The 21,503-nt window shown below is 33.2% G+C and overlaps 1 protein-coding gene across 1 annotated transcript in view; it reads right to left on the minus strand.

The window, feature by feature from the left end:
- Positions 1-7,907: 7,907 nt before the first annotated feature.
- Positions 7,908-21,503, minus strand: part of LOC115218744 (protocadherin gamma-B1) — a 40,862-nt gene continuing 27,266 nt past the window's right edge. Inside the window, exon 5 of the transcript XR_005001985.1 lies at positions 7,908-7,918. The gene's annotated coding sequence lies outside the window, so the exon portion shown is untranslated. The remainder of the gene's footprint in view (positions 7,919-21,503) is intronic.

Consider the following 21,503-nt stretch of genomic DNA (forward strand, 5'->3'; position numbering starts at 1 on the left):
TATCAGTGACAATATCTCCAATATAGCTGATTATATCATTGTTCTCTTTCACATGGTAGGTATGATCCACACACCAGCAGTTATGAGCAAGGAACAACACCAACAATACACCTGGAAACATTTTCAATCTGAAATAGAATTTTGTATTGATATCAATTATTCAGGTTTTAATACTACAGAGAAATTCTAACTAGAAATTTTGTTACATGAACTTTATCTTTACATTCATTTTGGATTTGTAGATTTTTAAGAAACTTGAAAGTGTGTATAGAAATGTTCTCTTTAATTTTTTGGATATAATTGATGCATATGTAGTTGTTATACACCCAAACCAAGAAATAACCCATTGATATTGCAGAGGACAGGTGTAAATTGTTCTCTGTTTTCTTTTCTATACGACTTCACCTAATATAAAAGAAGAGGTATTTCATCACCGTTGCCCTCTTGTTAACAGCTTTATCAATTTACTTATACAAACTTACATATTCTACACATGCTTGGTAGCTCAGTTAAATAAATTATTGAAGCATTACCAATTTTTGCTGTATATGCTATAATATACAACTGAGTTCAAGTTGGAGTTTGAACTGGCATTGCATGTGTGAACTAAACGAAAGTAAACATGTGGTACAGCTGTGAACATGTGGCTTTGTTTATAAACCACATGTATGTCAAATTGGCTGCTGGTGAAATTGTAATGATGACTAAAACCACAATCCAAGTAATTTCTCTTATTTTTGCATTTGGTAAAGTAAACAAAGAGCTCTATCTAAAATTGTGAAGATACAGTGCTGGCTAAAATCTATAGATTTTTTTTTGTGTTGTATACTGTAGCATTAAATATTTAAGATATAAATGATAATGCATGCACACACATGTATAGGAATGAGTTTGTGGATATGTGTGTGTGTGTGTCTGTATGCACGTGCGTGCACATCATGTAAAGTGTTGTGACCATATTGCCTTAATAAAGAAAATTATAAGCGTGGTATATCAAGAAATTAACCTGACACTGAATTTATATAGAGAGCAGATTTAATATTTTTTTGTAATGTCTTCTTTCAGGTTGATATGGCTGTTTTGTCTGAGTTATATTATTTCCTTTTTACAAGTTACAGTAATTGTATTGTAGTCAAGGATATTTCTTAGGCTATATTGATCCTGATATTTGAAGAACTTCACAAGACACAAAAAGTAGTCTGAGGCTCAAAAGGAAATAAATGAAGTGGAACAAAATACCACCAACATACATATTGGTGTGAAATGGATGGCTAGTTCTATCAGAGAGCTGCACAGTTTCCACTGGTCGAATTTTTTTAACAAGGCTATGGACAACATCCATCTATGACACAAGACTGTTGCCCATGTTTTCTGACTGTCTTATTCAACATATTTGACCAATAATCATGTTCTCCAGAAAAAAAAAATTATTGATCACACAGCCATGTCTGAGTCCAATATGTTGATCACTGAGTTACTTCTCACTATGAAAATATCTTACCAAACGATTCCCATTCCCCAGAATATCCATCATTCCATTGTTTCCGTATCTTCCCTACACCAATACAGTCATAACTGAATACAAGAATGTCTCTGTGTGACATCCTTGGTGACAAAGTCTCATCTTTAAAATGACAATTTCATATACACTTGTTCTGAAGATATCATGCCATTGCATCAATTCTCCTGATATTACATATCTGAATACGAATCTAAAAGAGACATTAAGAATGGCAACTAATTGATGTGTAACACCAGCGAACCACTGACCAAATGAAAGGCACTCAAACTAAGAACTTCACGTTCTTTTAAAAGTATTCTATGCCAGCATGGAAAGTAGACGTTCAATGCTGATGATGATTTCTTGAATATCATAAGATGCAGTATTTCTAATCTGAAGTGTGTGATTTTGATAGATATCTGGCTGCTATTTCTAGCAAGTCCGAGAATTCATTAAGGGTATTAATTTATTAAGAGTAACCTCCCTTACTTTCAAAACTACTTCATGGTCCAATTTCTCAGATATTGAATTTAACAATCTTGTGAGAGCAAGATAGTCAAATATTTTGCAATGTAAAGTAAAAACTTGATAAACTATTCAACTAACGTTAACTAAAACAATTATCATCAATACATCCCGTCTATTACATCCAAATCTATCAGCTAATCCTATGCTAGATGGTTAAACTGACAGTATTGTAAAAAAGAGAGAGAAAACATTATATTTTTTTAAAGAATGTAAATATTAAAATAATGCTAAACTCTGTTTGTGTTTTGGTGAAAGTTCCATCTCAAGTATTTATTGAAGATATATATAAAATGTCTTTAGAAAATGACATTGCTGTACAGGAAGTAATTAAGAATCTGATTTTGCTATGGGTGTAGTTTTAGCAAGATGGTAGTCAATGGGAAGTGAAATGACCAAACACCAACAGAAACAATTTATACAGCAGAATAACTTTTAATAAGTACTTACCAACAGTTGTCAGTCGTTTATACACTTGTTACTGTATTGTTTCAGTGTTCTGGTAACAAAGTTATAAACTAGCAGAAGTTCTGAGTAGTTTGGTATGTGACAGTGTTATGTAGTACTATCAAGTTGGTTGTGTAGTATGTAATGTGTGTTGTAGCCAATGACAAGCTGTCTATTATTCCAATGCAAGGAAACGAAATACAGCCTCCAGTTCTTGCAGTAAATGATGGCTGACTCACAGACTATTTCACTTAGACACACACTCATATATAGATACATACATATACATGGTTGTGCGTGGTGAGAAGGTACCCAACTAAATGGATGGAAATATTAATAAGGTTTTAGTAATGAATATAAAATTAAAGTATATTAAAAATATATCATATTTTAATTTAATGCATAAAAGTTATTTTCTAACTTCAGTCAAAGTTGCAAAACTTTTATCTTATATTTTCCTCTGGTTTTATAAAATTTTTGCTTGAAACATCTTTAATAAATGTTACTAAATAATCAATGGGAAGTGAAATGACCAAACACCAACAGAAACAATTTATACAGCAGAATAACTTTTAATAAGTACTTACCAACAGTTGTCAGTCGTTTATACACTTGTTACTGTATTGTTTCAGTGTTCTGGTAACAAAGTTATAAAACTAGCAGAAGTTCTGAGTAGTTTGGTATGTGACAGTGTTATGTAGTACTATCAAGTTGGTTGTGTAGTATGTAATGTGTGTTGTAGCCAATGACAAGCTGTCTATTATTCCAATGCAAGGAAACGGAAATACAGCCTCCAGTTCTTGCAGTAAATGATGGCTGACTCACAGACTATTTCACTTAGACACACTCATATATAGATACATACATATACATGTGTGCGTGGTGAGAAGGTACCCAACTAAATGGATGGAAATATTAATAAGGTTTTAAGTAATGAAATATAAAATTAAAGTATATTAAAAATATATCATATTTTAATTTTAATGCATAAAAGTTATTTTCTAACTTCAGTCAAAGTTGCAAAACTTTTTATCTTATATTTTCCTCTGGTTTTATAAAATTTTTTGCTTGAAACATCTTTAATAAATGTTACTAAATAATATTTTTAGAAATTAATTTCATCATAAAATTGTTGAACTCATTTGAAAATACGAAATTATGGCTCCAAATAATTGTGTTGAATAATTATTGCAATATGGTTTGTTCTTACAAGTGTTCCTATAACAGAACTAATCCTTCTAAAATGGAAATAAAAGTTTGTAAATTTCACATTTGAAACTTATAAATATTTATCAACATAGAAGCCTATCCATTAAATGTCATTACACATGGAATTCCTTTCTGATATATATATATAAATATATATAATGTATCTAATTTAAAAAATTTTTTTTGCCCACCTTTTTGGAAAGCTAATCAAGAATGCATATTCTTTATATGGCTTTGAAATGGTAATCTAAAGCCAAAAATGTAGAAACAGAATTAAGTATTTTGTATACTGTGACTACATAACAAAAATACTTTTAAGGAGAAGAAATATTGCTTTTCTAGGGCTTAGATTAAACTCTTTCTTTTTAAGTTGGGTTAACTATTGAAATTATGCAATCTTCAATAGATTTTATAAGAAAATATCCAGAAACTACAATGGAGAATTGTGTTACATATTTTTGGATAGCTTCCCTATATATATATATCCAGATATCTTCTATACACACACACACATATATATATATATATATATACTAGTGGATGTTAAATGATGATGATGATATTTATATATATCCTGACAGTTTCAGTAATATACATGGTTATAAGTTTCTCAGTAAAAACTTTGGTAGATATCAACTGGTAGTTTGGGAGAATATTTCATTCTTAACTGTTCCCCTCATTCAAAATATTTTGATAATTCTGTCATATTTTCTTTTGATGATTCCTTGGTGTAAATATATTTACTTCGATTAAAGACTAAATAAGAAAAAAAATTATCTATTTTGGTGAAAATTTATCATAAATTTATAACTTTAAGAAATGTTATGACAATGTTATATAATTTCTTGATCAAATATTAATATTCTTTTTTACTCTAGGCACAAGGCCTGAAATTTTGGGGGAGGGGGCCAGTCGATTAGATCGATCCCAGTCAATTTATCAACCCCAAAAGGATGAAAGGCAAAGTCGACCTCAGTGGAATTTGAAATCAGAATGCAATTATAATTACCTTTCATACTTTCACACTGAGATATTTGTAGTAATATACAAGGTCTACTTTTATATAAGATAAAATCATTTTTGGTATTGTCTCTAGTAAGGGGAGGAAGTAATAATTATGTAAGCTGCTAAAGAAGACTGGCAAATAATTGGCAAAGTCATCTGTGGTAGAATATGATTGAAATTAGTACACAAATATAAAATACGGTCAGGATTTTAGGCAGTCCTTGTTCTAGTTCTGCTGCTACCTGTCATTGGTTTCTAAATAGGCAGCATTAGTTGTGGGTGCTGATAGAGGTGGTACTTGAGGTATTGAAGGTACCTTTGGTAATGTTGTTACTTTAGGTACAGCTGGTAGAAGCGGTTTACAGTTTGAAATAAAGGCACTTGTCATTGGCACCGTAGGTGATTGTTCAGTTGTATTAGATGTGGTCCCAGCTGTAGTCAAAGGTATTTGGTCGAGATGAAGAAGGGCTCTTGTCAACATTTGGTTGGTAGGGATATCCGTTGTTGTTATCTCCCCTTGATCTGTCGAGGGTGTGTTGAGGGTGGTTTCTCTATTCCATGTATAATCACTTTGATATCGACATAGATCTGGATGGAAGTATATCGATTTATTGGCTGTTTTTTTTTTTCAGGCAAACTGAATAAAAGCAAACTGGTTTAAATGGGTTTATAGCAAGGAAAAATCAAAGCATTAGTATATTTTAACAAAAAAAAAAGCTATGCCCCAGCTATCCTGTCTAGAGTGAGCGCCATGCACTGTGATATCTTGGGATTCAAGGGTCCACAGCTATTTAATGTCTCGTCCAAACATCTCAGGGATCTTCATGGAGTGGAGTAGATGTTTTCCAGGAATAACTTGACCTCTTGCTATCCACTGTCCCAGATGAAACTGTATTACAGCAGGAAACTCAGTAGAGAGCAAACAGTGTTGGACTCCTTCCATCACTAAAAGCAAATCATGTAAGATTGGCCATTGTAAACATGATTTCAGCCTTAGCACAGAATCGTATAAATAAATAAATAATTCCGTTCAGGTAAAACGGTCATGAAATAATCTGCCTCCAAAGAATTCTATTCAACCCATGTTAGTCTTCCAAAGTGGATTGGATTGAAAAAGGATGATGATGATGGTAACTAAATATAGACCAATAGATTATCATACTATATTGAAGAAATATTTATTTTCACTTACCTGGCAGTTCCTCATAGTGACCAGCACTGCCGACACTCCATCCATGACCCCTATCAGTGCGAGATGACAATGTTGACATCTCACTGAATGGTCAGAACTGTTTAGTTCTCTGTAACCAGGAGACATACTCTCTTCTTTGGAACAAATATCTAAATACAAATATATAGATTCAATGTATCATCATAATGTTAAGGGCATTCCAAAAAATATATGCGTAGAGAAACATCCACCTGTCCCATATATTACATGCACACTCATATAAGAGTGCATCATAGTGTCATCAATATTTCGAAATAGAAATGCATAAAATTGAAATAAGACAAAATATTGACCATACTTAGACCATACTTAGAAAACAAGAAAGGATATAATTTACAACAAGAAAGGATATAATTTACAATAAGAGCTAGAAATAAAAGATCCATGAATTTAAGGAAATCATATTTAATAAGAAATACCAGAACAAAATATTACTCTGCAAACAACTCGTGATCAACCATTCAAACAACTGGTAATTAACTGTCTTACCTGTTGATGTGGCTCAGTGAAAGCTGGGTTACCCCAGCTATCATATGATATAGTTCTGCAGTGAATATCTTCTCTGTCTACCATTGGTTGTTGGGGTTTCTTCAGGTTTCTCTCCATTGTGTACTGAACTCCAGGAAGAACACAAGTTGGATCAAATATATATTTCGGTTGTACGTTTAATGCAGGTGTAACCTTGTGGTACATATCAACACTGTTGTTATAGTTGTTGTCTGTCTGCTTCAGTCTATGAACTATACAGATTGATATAGAGATCACTATGACAACTGATACGATCACAGCTGCTACAACAATAACAATCATCACATTCAATTGGAGACCATTACTTGATTCTGTTGTTGTCTTTGAAGGGGTCTAAATATCTTTGATGTGGTGTTACTAACTGTGAGAGTCAAAGACAAAGTTGTTTGTCGATGACAGAACTGGACTGCCACTGTCTTTCACACCTAATTCCAGTTCATAGAATCCAGCATCATTTTGGTAAAGTGAGCGAGAGAAAGATAAGACACCAGAGTGATGGTTCATTTGAAATAAGTGTTTCTCATTACCTCTGAGTATTTCATATGTGAGGAAGGCATTGTGTTGGCTGTCTCTGTCAGAGGCCCTAACAACTGTGATATCCTGGTCAGAGTGGGGATGGTAGTGGACATTAAGAGTGAAAGGGTCAACATTAGGGAAACTGAAATAGGGAGCATTATCATTTAAATCCATAACTCAACAACAAACATTGCTCTCTTCTCCAGTGATGGTGTCCTTTATCTTTTACTAAAACCTTAAACTCATATAGGTTCTTTTCTTCTCTGTCTAGGGACTCAGTTGTGGAAATGAATCCCACATCAGATATCTGAAATGGTAGAATATTTTCCATTAGATAATAGAGAATAGGTTAATTGTCCTCCATCTCCAATATCTGGGTCTGTGGCATTGACATATCCAACAGGGAAGTCTTTGTGTTCATTTTCATAGGTGAGAGAAACTAAAATGTCCTGACTAAACTGAGGTGTACATCATTTATGTCAGTAACCAGCATAGAAAACTGTTTCTCTACTTTCAATGGAGGTAAACCATTATCTTGACATTTAATGGTAAATTAAATCTCTTCTCTCTCTCCCTATCTATTTCACTCTTGACAACAACTTTGTATTTCTTTTCAGACTCTGAGATAAGCTGAAGATATCTGTTTTGTAAATGGCACTTCACTTGTCCATTTACTCCATTGTCATTATCGGTAACTTTGACATAAGCAACAAAACTATGAATTTGAGTTGCTTCTGAGATGACAGCTGTTTTTCCAGTTGACTTAATGACAAATCTGAAGTCAATGTTTGGTGGATTGTTAAGATGAGTGATTCCATTTATTAGAACAGTAACGATTGAGGACATAGGTGGTTTACCATTATCTGTGGCTTTAACAAACACTTTATAGAATCTTCCAAACTGAAATTCTGTTGTTAGAAATAGTTCTCCAGTTACTTTATTCAACCGAAAACATTCTTTTATCTTATTAGGTGTTTTAGTACTAAAAGTATAAGAAATTCTTTGATTCTCTCCAATATCCGAATCTGTTGCAGACAATCTTAGAACAGGTATGTTTGTCTGGTGTGTATCATTGATAGTGATGTTATAGATATTCTGGGAGAACACTGGGGAATTATCATTTTCATCTTGTACTGATATCATTATATCCAGTACACCTTCCTTTTGCGGAGATCCTCCATCTCTTGCAATCAACTGAATATTATAAATGTCTTTTTTCTCACGATCTAAGTTGCCTTCCAAAGTTAGTTGTAGTAAATTGCTTTTTTTAGGCTGATATCTTCACAAGAGAATTGTGAGTACTGACATCATTGTCCGTGGCTTTTGAATTCTTCCTTTTGAGCCTTCTTTCATCAAATGCTAAATGAAATTCTTTGTTGGGAAAAATGGGAGAATTATCATTGACATCTTCTATTATAACTTTGACTTCTAATATCTTTATAACAGAATGGCCATGCTGAACAGCTATTTCTAACATTCTGAAACATTCCACATTATATTGACACAGAGTTTCTGCATCCAATATAGCAGCAGTGTATATTTGTCCTCCAGGTGTAACATTAAACAACTGAACACCTCCATCAGTACTATCCTGGATTACATTAAATATTAGTCTGCTGCTATCACCCCGAGATGGTACAGTATTCAGCAGTTGTGTATCAGTGGCAATATCTCCAATATAGCTGTGTCTATCATTGTTCTCTTTCACATGGTAGACATGATCCACACACCAGCAACTTCCAGAAAGAAACAACACCAACAATACAACTGGACTCATTTTCTATCTGAAATAGAGTTTTATATCAATATTCATAATTCAAAATTTAATAAATGCAAAGAAAATATGAAAATTTTGCTACATGTGTAGATATTTATGAAGCCTAAAATCTGTGCCAAACAAATTGGAGCCTGGTGCAGCCACCTGGTCCACCACTTCTTTGTCAAACCGTCTAACCCATGCCAATATGGACGTGGATGTTAAATGACGATGATATATATATATATATATATACCTGCACACACATACAGATTTTATTCTGAACAGTAATTCCTGTACATCACTATTAAACCCAAGGTTTAATTGGAATAATACTATGCCATACTTTCTTGATAAAAATGTGTAACTGTAGTACATATCATCAAGAAATTATTAACCTTTAGCACACTGTAAGTGCATCATGTCTTCATATGAGTTTTCTCCCCTGTAGTAACAGGGCAATGTTAGGAGAAACAATTCTAGAGAAAATGCAGTGTGCTAAAGATTAATGTGATGCAGTTGGTAGACAATGGGCAGATATCTTTCAGGTTGGTATTGTAGGTCTATTTAAGTTTTTTTTTTTGCTGGTTACGATTATTGCCCTCTAGCGAGAGGTATTTCTTAGGTTACCATATTTGATCCTAGTACTTAAACAGGTGCATATTTTAGCAACTTCATATGATAAAATTGTTGACTGAAACATGAAAGGAAATAACTGAAATTAAACAGAAGTCATCAACATACATATGATATAAGGATGGATGGATGGATTCATCTGAGTTCCACAAGGCTCTCGGCAACATCAGCCTATGATACAAGACTGTTGCATTCAACATATTGAACCAAGAAGCACAATCATCTGAAAAAATTTATTGATCACACAACATGCTTGAGGGCAATATGTCAAAAGGTTAGTTTCTCATTGCTAAAGTATACTATCAAATAATAATCTATATATATAAAAGTGAGGTTGTGTACTGTCTGTCTCCTATGATTTAGATTCCTAACTACTCCCACATTTTGCGGTGCAGTTTAACCAAAACCGGGTATCTTATAGTCGTGATTCATATTGAGGCCTTCTGGGTACTAGCGCGTGTCTACGATGAGTCTATGATGTAAAAAAAATTTACCTTAAATTTTTCACATTTTTAATGCATTTTTGGCATATATATGGGAAGTAACTCTCTAAAAATTTATTATTAAATCTCAGAACGTAAAAAGCTACAGTAACACCCCACCTTTGTGGTTAGCCATATTGAGATGGCTATTATACTTTACATTTCTAAAAATGCTTATATAGTTATTTCCCTTACAAACCCGAGCAACGCCGGGCGATACTGCAAGTAAATAATAATCGTATACAGTGCTCAGGTGCACTGCAACTCATAACAAAAAGTAACCAAAAGGGCATGAACAGTACATAAAATAGGCACAGGAAAAGAACAGTGAATAAGTCTCCCCAACCCAAAAAGGACAAAAATCGGGAGAAGAAATGGAGATGAGGTGGGGCGTCAGATGTAATGTTGGTGAATTTCAGGGAGCATGGAGGATTTCCACCTCCCAGGACGCCAATCATTTCACTTTCTCTATCTCTTACACAATAACTCATTTTTAAATTGAAAAATATCTATTTCTTTACTAAACACAAGAGGCTAAACACAGAAGGGACAAACAAGGATAGACAAACGGATTAAGACGATTATATCGACCTCACTACGCAATTGGTACTTATTTAATCGACCCTGAAAGGATGAAAGGCAAAGTTGACTGCGGCGGAATTAGAACTCAATGTAACAGCAGATGAAATACTGCTAAGCATTTCGCCCGGTGTGCTAACGTTTCTGCCATCATTGTTAGACATCGACAGGTGACAATATCTCATGTTTAAAACGACAATTTGATATATACCAACCCTTGTATCAACTTCCCAATGTTACATATCTAAACTTCTCCCTGATATTACATTTCTAAACGTGGATCTAGCAGAGATATTAAGATTTTCTTATATTGATTTGTAACACTAGACCAGCACTGACCAAATAGAAGTTTTTTTTAAAGTATCACATGCCAGAATAAAAGACAGATGTTAAATGATGATGATGATGGCGATTTCTTCCATACTCTAGGATGCTGTATTTCTTAACTGAAGGGTGTGAGTTGTGGGAGATCTGGCTGCTATTTCTAGCAAGTCCAACAACTGCGTAGAACTTCGACGAATCTTTAGGAGTAATCTCCCTTTCTTTCAAAATTACATCACGATTCAATTTCTTAAATGTAGAATCTATCTGATGAAAACAGAATACTCCTTATTTTGCAATATAAAATAAAAACTTCATAAACCCTTGTACTAATATAAAATAGTACTGGTACAGTCAGTATATATCTATCAACAGTAACGGATATCATGGCTGTAGATGATTAGTCTGAGAATATTGTAAAAAAAGAGAAAATAATATATTTTTAAAGAATGTAAATGTTAAAATAATGTTGAATTGTATTTGTATTTTGTTGATATTTCTGCCTTAAGTATTTTTTGAAAATATCTTATCAATAATTAACTGAAGGATTTAAAAAAAAATAATAACATTCTTGTACAGGAAGTAATAATGTTTCCTATTGGTGTAGTTTTAAGATGGTGAGAGAGAAATGAACAAATGTCTAAAGAATCAAATTGTACATCAAAATAACTTTGAATAAATACTTACCAACAGTTGTTTATTGTTTATATTGTTGTTAATGTACTGTTTTAGTGTTCTGATATCACAAAGTTGTAATAGAAGCAGAAGTTCTGAGCAGTTTGGTATGTGACAGTGTTATGTAGTTCTATGGAGTTGGTTGTGTAGTATGTAATGTGTGTTGTAGCCAATGACAAGCTGTCTTTTATTCCAATGCAAGGAAACGGAAATACAGCCTCCAACTTTTGCAGTTAATGATGGGCTGACTCACAAAATATTTCACTTAGACACACTCATGTATTGATACATACAAACACATGTGTGTGATGAGAAGATTTAAAATTGAGTGGACAAAATGTATAGAATATTTGAATCAATGACAGACATAAATATCACTTTTAAAAATGTATCATAATTTAATTTCAAAGTAGAAAAAGGATTTTATGACTTTTGCAAAAGTTGTAAAACTTTTTGGTGAAAATTCCTTTAGCTTTCTCTACTGCATTTCCAAACTTCTCCATTTGAAATGTCTACCATAAAAGTTATTAAAAAGATTATTTTAAGATACTAATTATTTAATAAAATGGAAGAGCTCATTTAATAATGCGAAACTGTGGCTCTAAATAATGATATTGTATAATATGATATATGTTGTAAAGTTATTCTTAATAGAAAACCAATAGATTTAAAATATAATTAAATCTTTTTAATTTTTGAATGTGAAATTTTACACAAATAAGCGTAAAAATTGTAGCTGTTGAACTGAAAACAAGACTGAATGCTTTTCTAATGCATTCATATAATTGTATTTGTCTTTGTCAACTAATAAAAGTTATTTATTGTTCAATTATCAATTAACCAATAATACAATATTGTAAGAGAATTAGGTGTTTTAAAGAGTATTTCATTGAAAATTCCTATAAGTTACTCCTGATATTTTAATCAGTTTGTTATCTTTTCATTATTTCTTGATGTACTTATTTCAATTAAAGACTAAATGAGGAGAAAATATCAACTTTGAAGAAGAATTTACTTTAAATTAGTAACATTAAGAAATGCTATGAAAATGTTACATATTAATTGTCTGGAAACCGTTCAGCAACGTACAGCCAAGAGAATACCCTCCATCAGGCATTTACCATATTCTGAATGCCTTACTTCCCTGGGCATGGATACATTGAAACTCCAACGTCTGGCAGCTGACTTGGCAGACACCCATAAAATTATTAACCATCTTACCAACAATAACTCTGAGCACCTTTTCAAACTCCACCTGTCTAACCCCCTTGGACATATTTACAAAGTCAGAAAACAGCACAGCTCCCATAAATTTCAGAAACATTTTTTCATGCTAAGAGTTGCTGAAGCATGGAACAAACTGCCAGCATCAGTTGTTAGTTTTCGGAGCACAGCATCCTTCAAAACTTTCATGCTTCCCGAGATTTGCCAACACTACACCTGATTATACACACGCAAGCATGTATCTGACTCATACACTGTTCACTTTCCAGACATTTGTACATTACTGCATATGCTTTATATGCACTTTTGACAAGTTGTGGTGCACCTGAACACTGTATACAATAATTTCATTATTATTATTTCATTATTACATAATCCATGAATTATAAGATTCGTGTGGTATTATTCGCGTTGTCATGTCTTTCATAACTCGTACTGTATGGAGCTGCCACTTCTCAAAGGAACACTTTGCCATTGGATTTTAAACTTCGTTTAAAGTCTCAAAATACAAGCAATACTAAGAAGATACAATTGGAATAATCTGCTGTAGCTGCTTAGCGAAAAACAGATTAGGTGACACTAATATCAGTTGAATATCTTTATATATAAAAGAGAGGTTGTGTGTCTGTTTCCTACGATTTAGATTCCTAACTACTCCCACATTTTTCGGTAGGGTTTAACCAAAACCGGGTATCTTATAGTCGTGATTCATATCGAGCCCTTCTGGGTATTAGCGCGCGTCTACAATGAGTCTGCGATTTAAAAAAAAATTTACCATCATTTTTTCCATTTTAATGCATTTTTCGCTATTATATAAGGGAAGTAACTCTCTAAAAATGTCTACGATGAGTCAACGATTTTTAAAAAAGTTTACCATCATTTTTTTTCCATTTTTAATGCATTTTTTTGCTATTTTTTGGCTATAACTCTCTAAAAATGCTTATATAGTTATTTCCCTTACAAACCCGAGCAACGCCGGGCGATACTGCTAGTTTACTAATAAATGATTTATACCTTGTAATTAACCTTGCATACAGTGCCCATGTGTAACTTTAATGCATCCACATGTGTAAGTATTAATTTGTTGGATGAGATATTACAAATATTCTTGTAGATTCTCTTTATTAAAAGTATTTTTCGTCTCCAATAAACACAAGTTCCTTTCTTTCGTTTATCTTGAAATCCATAGAATCTAAGGGAGGTAACTAATGATCAAACAATTTCTTTTGCTTCGTAAGCAGCACAACACATCTGAAACGAAATACTCTTTTACTCTTTTACTTGTTTCAGTCATTTGACTGCGGCCATGCTGGAGCACCGCCTTTAGTCGAGCAAATCGACCCCGGGACTTATTCTTTTTGTAAGCCCAGTACTTATTCTATCGGTCTCTTTTGCCGAACCGCTAAGTGACGGGGACGTAAACACACCAGCATCGGTTGTCAAGCAATGCTAGGGGGACAAACACAGCCACACAAACACATAAACACACATATATATATATACATATATATATGACAGGCTTCTTTCAGTTTCCATCTACCAAATCCACTCACAAGGCATTGGTCGGCCCGGGGCTATAGCAGAAGACACTTGCCCAAGATGCCACGCAGTAGGACTGAACCAGGAACCATGTGGTTGGTTAGCAAGCTACTTACCATACAGCCACTCCTGCGCCTATGAATATTCATCTTTCCATAGATGGAGGGTGGAGTTTCAGGGAAAACTGGCGGCTATTCACTGATCACATAAAATGCTTTCACGAGTATAATTTCTGTTTGGTCATTAGAACTGACGTGGGAGCAGATGTTCTGTAACAACAACTACAATATTTTCATTAATATCTTAATGTTCTATATTTATTCTTTTAATTGTTTCAGTCATTTGAAGGTTTTATTTTGTTGATAATGGTGGTGGTGGTGGTGGTGAGGTTATGATGATGATGATGATGATGATATTGATGTAACTGGTTAGTGTATTTAGCTCACGATTGTAAGGTCATGAGTTTGGTTCCCAGTGGCACAGTGGCACAGTGGCACAGTGGCACATTGTGTCCTTCAGCAAAACACGTTGTTTAATGTTGTTCCAGTCATTCATACCTAGCAAAACTGAGTAGAACTTGTATTTCAAAAGGTCGGCCTTGTCACATTCTGAATCTCTTTGAGAACCATATTAAGTGTGTGTGTGTGTCAGCGGAGTACTCAGCCACTTGCATGTTAATTTCATGATCAGGCTGTTCCATGGATTGGATCAATTGGAACCCTCATAATTTATAACAACAAAATGTCAGTATATATTTTATACTGCAGCTGTTTAAAATTTTAAACACAGCTTATGGACAGGCCCTGTACACCTTAGAGGTCCAAGGTCTCTTGTTGGGAATCATAAATGTATAGGCTCCCATGTTGGGTTGTTGTTGAATACCTCTTATAAGTTCTGTTTTGAGCAGATCATTGATAAGGAAAAAGTTGTGTGAAGGCCTACAAGTAATATATTTATTTCTTTATTGCCCACAGGGAGCTAAACATAGAGGGGACAAACGAGGACAGAGAAAGGGATTAAGTCAATTACATCGACCCCAGTGCATAAACTGGTACTTATTTAAGCGACCCCGAAAGGTTGAAATGCAAAGCCGACCTCGGCGGAATTTGAACTTAGAATGTAACGGCAGATGAAACACTGCTAAGCATTTCGCCCGGCATGCAAACATTTCTGCCAGCTCACCACCTTACCTACAAGTAATATATTTACTAGTTCTGATGAAAGACAATTCCGTATAATATAGTTTTGGGCTGAATATCTCTTTTTCATTATCATATTGGTTTCAAATTTTGGCACAAGGTCAGCAGTTTTGAGGGAGAGGCCAAGTTGCATATATTGAGCCCCAGTATTCAACTGGTGCTTATTTTATCGACCTCAAAACGATGAAAGGCAAAGATGACCTCAGCGGAATTTGAAGTCAGAACGTAAAGATAGACAAAATGCTGCTAAGCCCAATATACCAACAATTCTGCCAGCTTACTGCTCTGTATTTCATTATCATATAAGCCATAGCCATTCCATCTTCTGTGTGAGATATGCAATCCTTAGACAAAACATCTACGAACAAGTTATCTTAAAATTAAGTGTGCAGGTGAAAATGTGTGCCATATTATTTTGAGCTGTTTGAGCTGTTTATTGAACGAGATTCCACAGCTATTTTCAATTTTTTGCTGCTTCATCTGTTGTTGCTGCGACTGCTGCTGTCACTGTTGGTACCTCTACCATCATCGTTCTTGCTCAGTCCTCGCCTCAGGCAGATTTATCTTCAAAGCATTCCAGCTGTAACCATCCTGTCTTCTTTTCTCAAAACAAAGTGTATCTAGGATTATATTTTCTGATGTGTCTCTCCTTTTTGTTAGGGTTAAGTGAGACATGAGGGATATTTAGCTGTTATTTATAGCTGAACAACTGACCACCATAAAGACTCACTTGTTTTTTTTTTATGCTACTATTTAATCCTAGGATAACTATTATCAAATACATTTCAGTTATGACCATTCTATCTTCTTTTTATGTTCAGGAAATCTAAGACTACTTTGGCAGGAATAAGCAACTTCTTCACATAATGGCCAAATTTTGACTTTTTTCACTTTTGCCAATGGTCCACATGTATTATATTATATCATGCCAAGACTCTCCAGTTGTGCTGTACTGCATGCATACTATCAGTCAGGCTATGGTTTCCAGTCCATTCTTTGAAGTTGTCAGTTTACAAATGCTTTTGACAGCCTCTTGATTTCTTTTCCACCACACTTCCGGTCAGAATGGTCTTGGGCAGTGACATCATACATTGTCTAAGTTTTTACCCCATAAAGGACAATTGGCATATATATATATATATAATCATATATATGTATATAAGGACAACTGGCATATCATATTTTGCATATTAAGAATATTCTCATGTATCCATCCCTGGCAATGCAAATGTGACCATAAAGATAACAAATTGGGGACAAAAGACTATTCAAATCACCAAGATCAACAGGCACGAAAAAAGGTTTTTCTTTGTCCTGTCAAAAAGTGATTGATCATCTCCCTTTGACCTACGACCTCAGCCATGTCAGCCGAAGTTCAAATGGACAGCAACTGACCTAGTTAGGTACAAAATCTACTGGAGCATGTCTATCTTTCTAGCTGTTTTGGTTCTTATAAATACCAGGATTTTAGCAGAGACCAAACACAGATTTCCCATGATGCAACAGAGAGAGTCTCAACATGCAAGAGGAGAAAAGTTATTGGAAGCAACAACCAAAAGACTGCTAGTCTATGTTCCGAGATGAATGAACGCACACACAGACACATAACAAAACATATTCAGTTCTAACACATCACTTCTACAAATGTGACCTTTTTTATTTATTTAACAACTTGTAGCAATTGGAAACATTTATATGTAGTGGTGAAGTATGTATACTAACAACACAATTTAAATCCAGTTAGTCCTAAAGCATATAATGTTCCTAAAGGTTAGCAATGGTCTTCCTTGGTCACGAGTGGACAGCTATCATATATATATATATGAAAGAAAAAGGTGTTCAGAATGTTGGGTGGTTGTATATAAAGAAATATATATATTTACATATCACATATTATTTCTTCAAATCACATCAGAAAACTACAGTAGTAGTTGAAAGCGCTTAAATATGTGATTTGAAGAAATAATATGTGATATGTAAATAAATACATATATACATTTTTTATATACAACCATCCAGCATTCTGAACACCTTTTTCTTTCATATGTATTAAATCTGTACATCACCCCCAATACTTCTAATATATATATATATATAGAAGTGTGTATATTCTGTAAATAATAATAATATTTTATAAACTTAAAGCTTATGAGCGATCACTGTGCATTGACTAACGAAAATAGTCTAACACTGGGGCATATTACTTCTTGATGGCACAGCTTCTCAAATCATCAAAGAAAATGCAAATGCTTGTTTGTTTAAAAATCAACACTATGAAATTATAGTTCTTAAATCTACCAGGAAGTTGTGAGTGGGGATGTTGGTGTAATAGTAGCACACCTATTGTGAATATATAGAGGTGTGGGTTTGAGTCCCACGCATATGGAAAACTCACTTTTTTCCATCGTGGGCTTCTATGCCCCAATATTAGACTGTCCATACAAGCTTCTAAATTAATATTATCATTTACAAAGTTGTCACTCATCACAACCTCTCATGTATATATACAATGGTCTTTTACACATATTTTATCTACCACACTTGCTCACAAGGCATTGGTCAGCCTGGAGCTACAGCAGAAGATACTTGCCCAAGGTGCCACACAAGGGGACTGAGCCCAAAACCTAGTGGTTACAAAGCAAGCTTCTTAACCACACAGCCTATTATTTATTTTTTCAGCTATACCCAATCAAAAACTATATCATCCAACATGTCTTTCATTCTTTTAAGATGTTAGGATGCAATCTGAAGGGTAATTGGTTACTATTTTTAACAGACCAAATAACCACATACTGTTGTCCTTGTTGTCTTGTATTGGTTACTGAAGGCATTTCTGATGTCATTCTAAAACTAATTTACATTTATAGGCGCAGGAGTGGCTTTGTGGTAAGTAACTTGCTTACCAACAACATGGTTCCGGGTTCTGCGTGGCACCTTGGGCAAGTGTCTTCTACTATAGCCTCGGGCCGACCAAAACCTTGTGAGTGGATTTGGTAGATGGAAACTGAAAGAAGCCCGTCGTATATATGTATATATATATATATATGCGTGTGTGTTTGTGTGTCTGTGTTTGTCCCCCTAGCATTGCTTGACAACCGATGCTGGTGTGTTTATGTCCCCGTTACTTAGCGGTTCGGCAAAAGAGACCGATAGAATAAGTACTGGGCTTACAAAAGAATAAGTCCCGGGGTCGAGTTGCTCGATTAAAGGCGGTGCTCCAGCATGGCCGCAGTCAAATGACTGAAACACGTAAAAGAGTAAAAAGAGTAAAGAGTTATCATAATGATGTTTGCATTTCTACTTTTGTAACATTTCCATTAATAATTGGAATTCATTAAAATTGTGAGATCAATTAGTCAATCAGTCAATGAGAGCAACACATAAAAATAATCAATAACACAAAAAGTTTTTGTTTTGTTGAAATACTTTTAATGAAAAATTTCTGTGTAAATTAATACAAAGTGAATACATTGTTTTAAATACATATACAAAAAAAAAAAAGAAAAAAAAGAAACAAACAAAAAGCATGTTTACTTCTTCTGTTATTTAATCTCGTTTTCAGTTTTTTTAATGATCTGATACAATTTAACATTTAAAAAAATAAATATATGTACTGATATATATATATATATATATATATATATATATATATATATATTTATATATATATATGTATATATATATATATATATATATATATATATATCATATATATTTATATATTATATATATATATATATATATATATATATATACATATATATTTATATATATATATATATATATATATATATACATATATATTTATATATATATATATATATATATATATATATATATATATATATATATATATATATGCACACACATACCATATACATACACACATATATATGTATATATATGTATATATGTATATATATGTATATATAAATATATATATATATATATATATATATAATGCACACATAAACATGCATATATATATAATGCACACATAAACATGCATATATATATATATATACGTACAATGACACATACATGTACATATATACACATTTACATGTGTATATCTATATATTTCACAAAATGTTTTATAAAGATGGAAAAAAAAAAATTATCAATATGCAACATGTGTGTTTATTTTTGTAACTACTTCAAAAAAATAATATTCAGTATGGAATTTAATTTGGATTTCATTATATTTCATTAGTCCAACATATTAGACCATAAAATCACACACACTCACATGTATACATGCACGTACACACACACACACACACACACACACACTCACACACCAACATTTATTATGACATACTACTGGCTAATGTTTGTACAATCAATAGGTTTTCATCTATAAGTGACATTGGTATGGATTAAGTTTGTCTCTATTTGACATCACATAAAAAATAGTTAAGTTTCGGAACAGACAATTAGAAAAATATCAAAAATCTTTAACTATTCACAAATTATTATGTGGCAAGGTAATGTATGAAATATTTATCACATTGGGATAGTAGCTCACTACTAAGACCCAACAGTTAAAAAAAAGAAAGAAAAACATGAAGAACATGGATTGCACCGTCCCTCATCCCACCCCATGGCGACAGGGCATCCATTAATAACCCAATTAATGTTAGTACTAGTCTACTGAACTTCAGACTTGGTTAGTTGCTGATTTCTTTTGATCTGGCCCAATCTTTGAAGAATTAGAAGATGCATGTAATTGAATCAAAGCTAGTATATTGCTGGTACTATATTATAAATCCTGGCAAGCCATTTTTGGCAGAATTTCAACACAAAATCATATGTACAAAATTAAATACTTTTAGGGATTAAATTCAGCATTTTACTTTGTCTGATGCTCTTAAATTGGGTTTATAGTGTTTTCTGGGTTTTCCAAAATGTGGCTATTGGAATGGTCAAATTTCTGCAAATGGTTCTCATAAAATGGATCTGTGTCATGAAGTAAAACATCATTGTTTGATATTGTATTCTTTTGAGGTTTTTGTTGTTTAGCTCAAGGTTAATCATGATCAAATAGACCCAGGTTAATGATAATGAAGTAGGCCTATGATCAGGTAGACCTAGGCTAATAAGGATCAAATAAGACCTCTGATCAAAGATGTTTAACCTTGACCTTCACATTTTTATTTATTAGAATTATTTTTCTAAGACTACATTATTCAGTATTATTTTTCTTCTTTCAGGATAATAGAGCAACACTTCCCAACCAGAGTTTCCCAGTACCTTAGGTTTCCACAAGAGGTCACCAGGGTCTCCTCAAGAATTCATGATAAATAATAAATAGGCTAATTATATATAAATACATTTTTCATGTCTAATTCTTCATTTATAAGTTTATTATACATGAACAGAATTCTCTAATGCAAGGAAACCCTGCCATCAGCAAGTAGTAAGGAGGCCCAATAAGAAAAATAACTAACCTTAGTGAGGATTGTTGAGGAATCTGGTCTAAACAGGGTCTTAGTTAAGACAAAATTTCTAAAGCCTTTGTCACATCTGATATATTTAAGCAACCACAATTTTTAAAGCGAACTTTATGATTTGTTTCATCCCTTATGAAATTTAATTTTATAAAAAAGAAATAAAATGATTAATAAATATACATTAATATTTATATAAGTATAATGATAGGAAATGCAGCAATAAAATGTAAATTTTAGGAAGATTTGGCTACTATTTCTAGGAAATTGAGGGACTTTGTGAAGGTTTTTTCCTTGTTGACATGCTGTAGGAAAAGATTAAAGACTGGAAATGTATGGTCCCTTTTGCAGATATGTTATGCTTGTCAAGGCTGTCTTAGCAGAACAAAATCAAATAATGGCATAAAAGTTAATAAATCCTATTGGAAATGTCTGCCTGAAATATGATTTGTTGATTAAGATTAATTTACCAAGGGAAAAATGTATCTAAATCTACAACAATATCAATAAGTTCAGTTAAATTATATTTCAGCTGAAATCGCACTTTGCTCATCTGATAAAACAACTTTTAATGAAATGAAACTGCAATATAGTAAAAACGACCTCTTCTGCCAGTAACTTAAGGCTCCATGCTGGCAATAAAAGATTATACTCATTGCAGAATCTGACAGATTACAAAA

This window comes from Octopus sinensis, linkage group LG14, assembly GCF_006345805.1.
Source record: "Octopus sinensis linkage group LG14, ASM634580v1, whole genome shotgun sequence".
Lineage (NCBI taxonomy): Eukaryota > Metazoa > Mollusca > Cephalopoda > Octopoda > Octopodidae > Octopus > Octopus sinensis.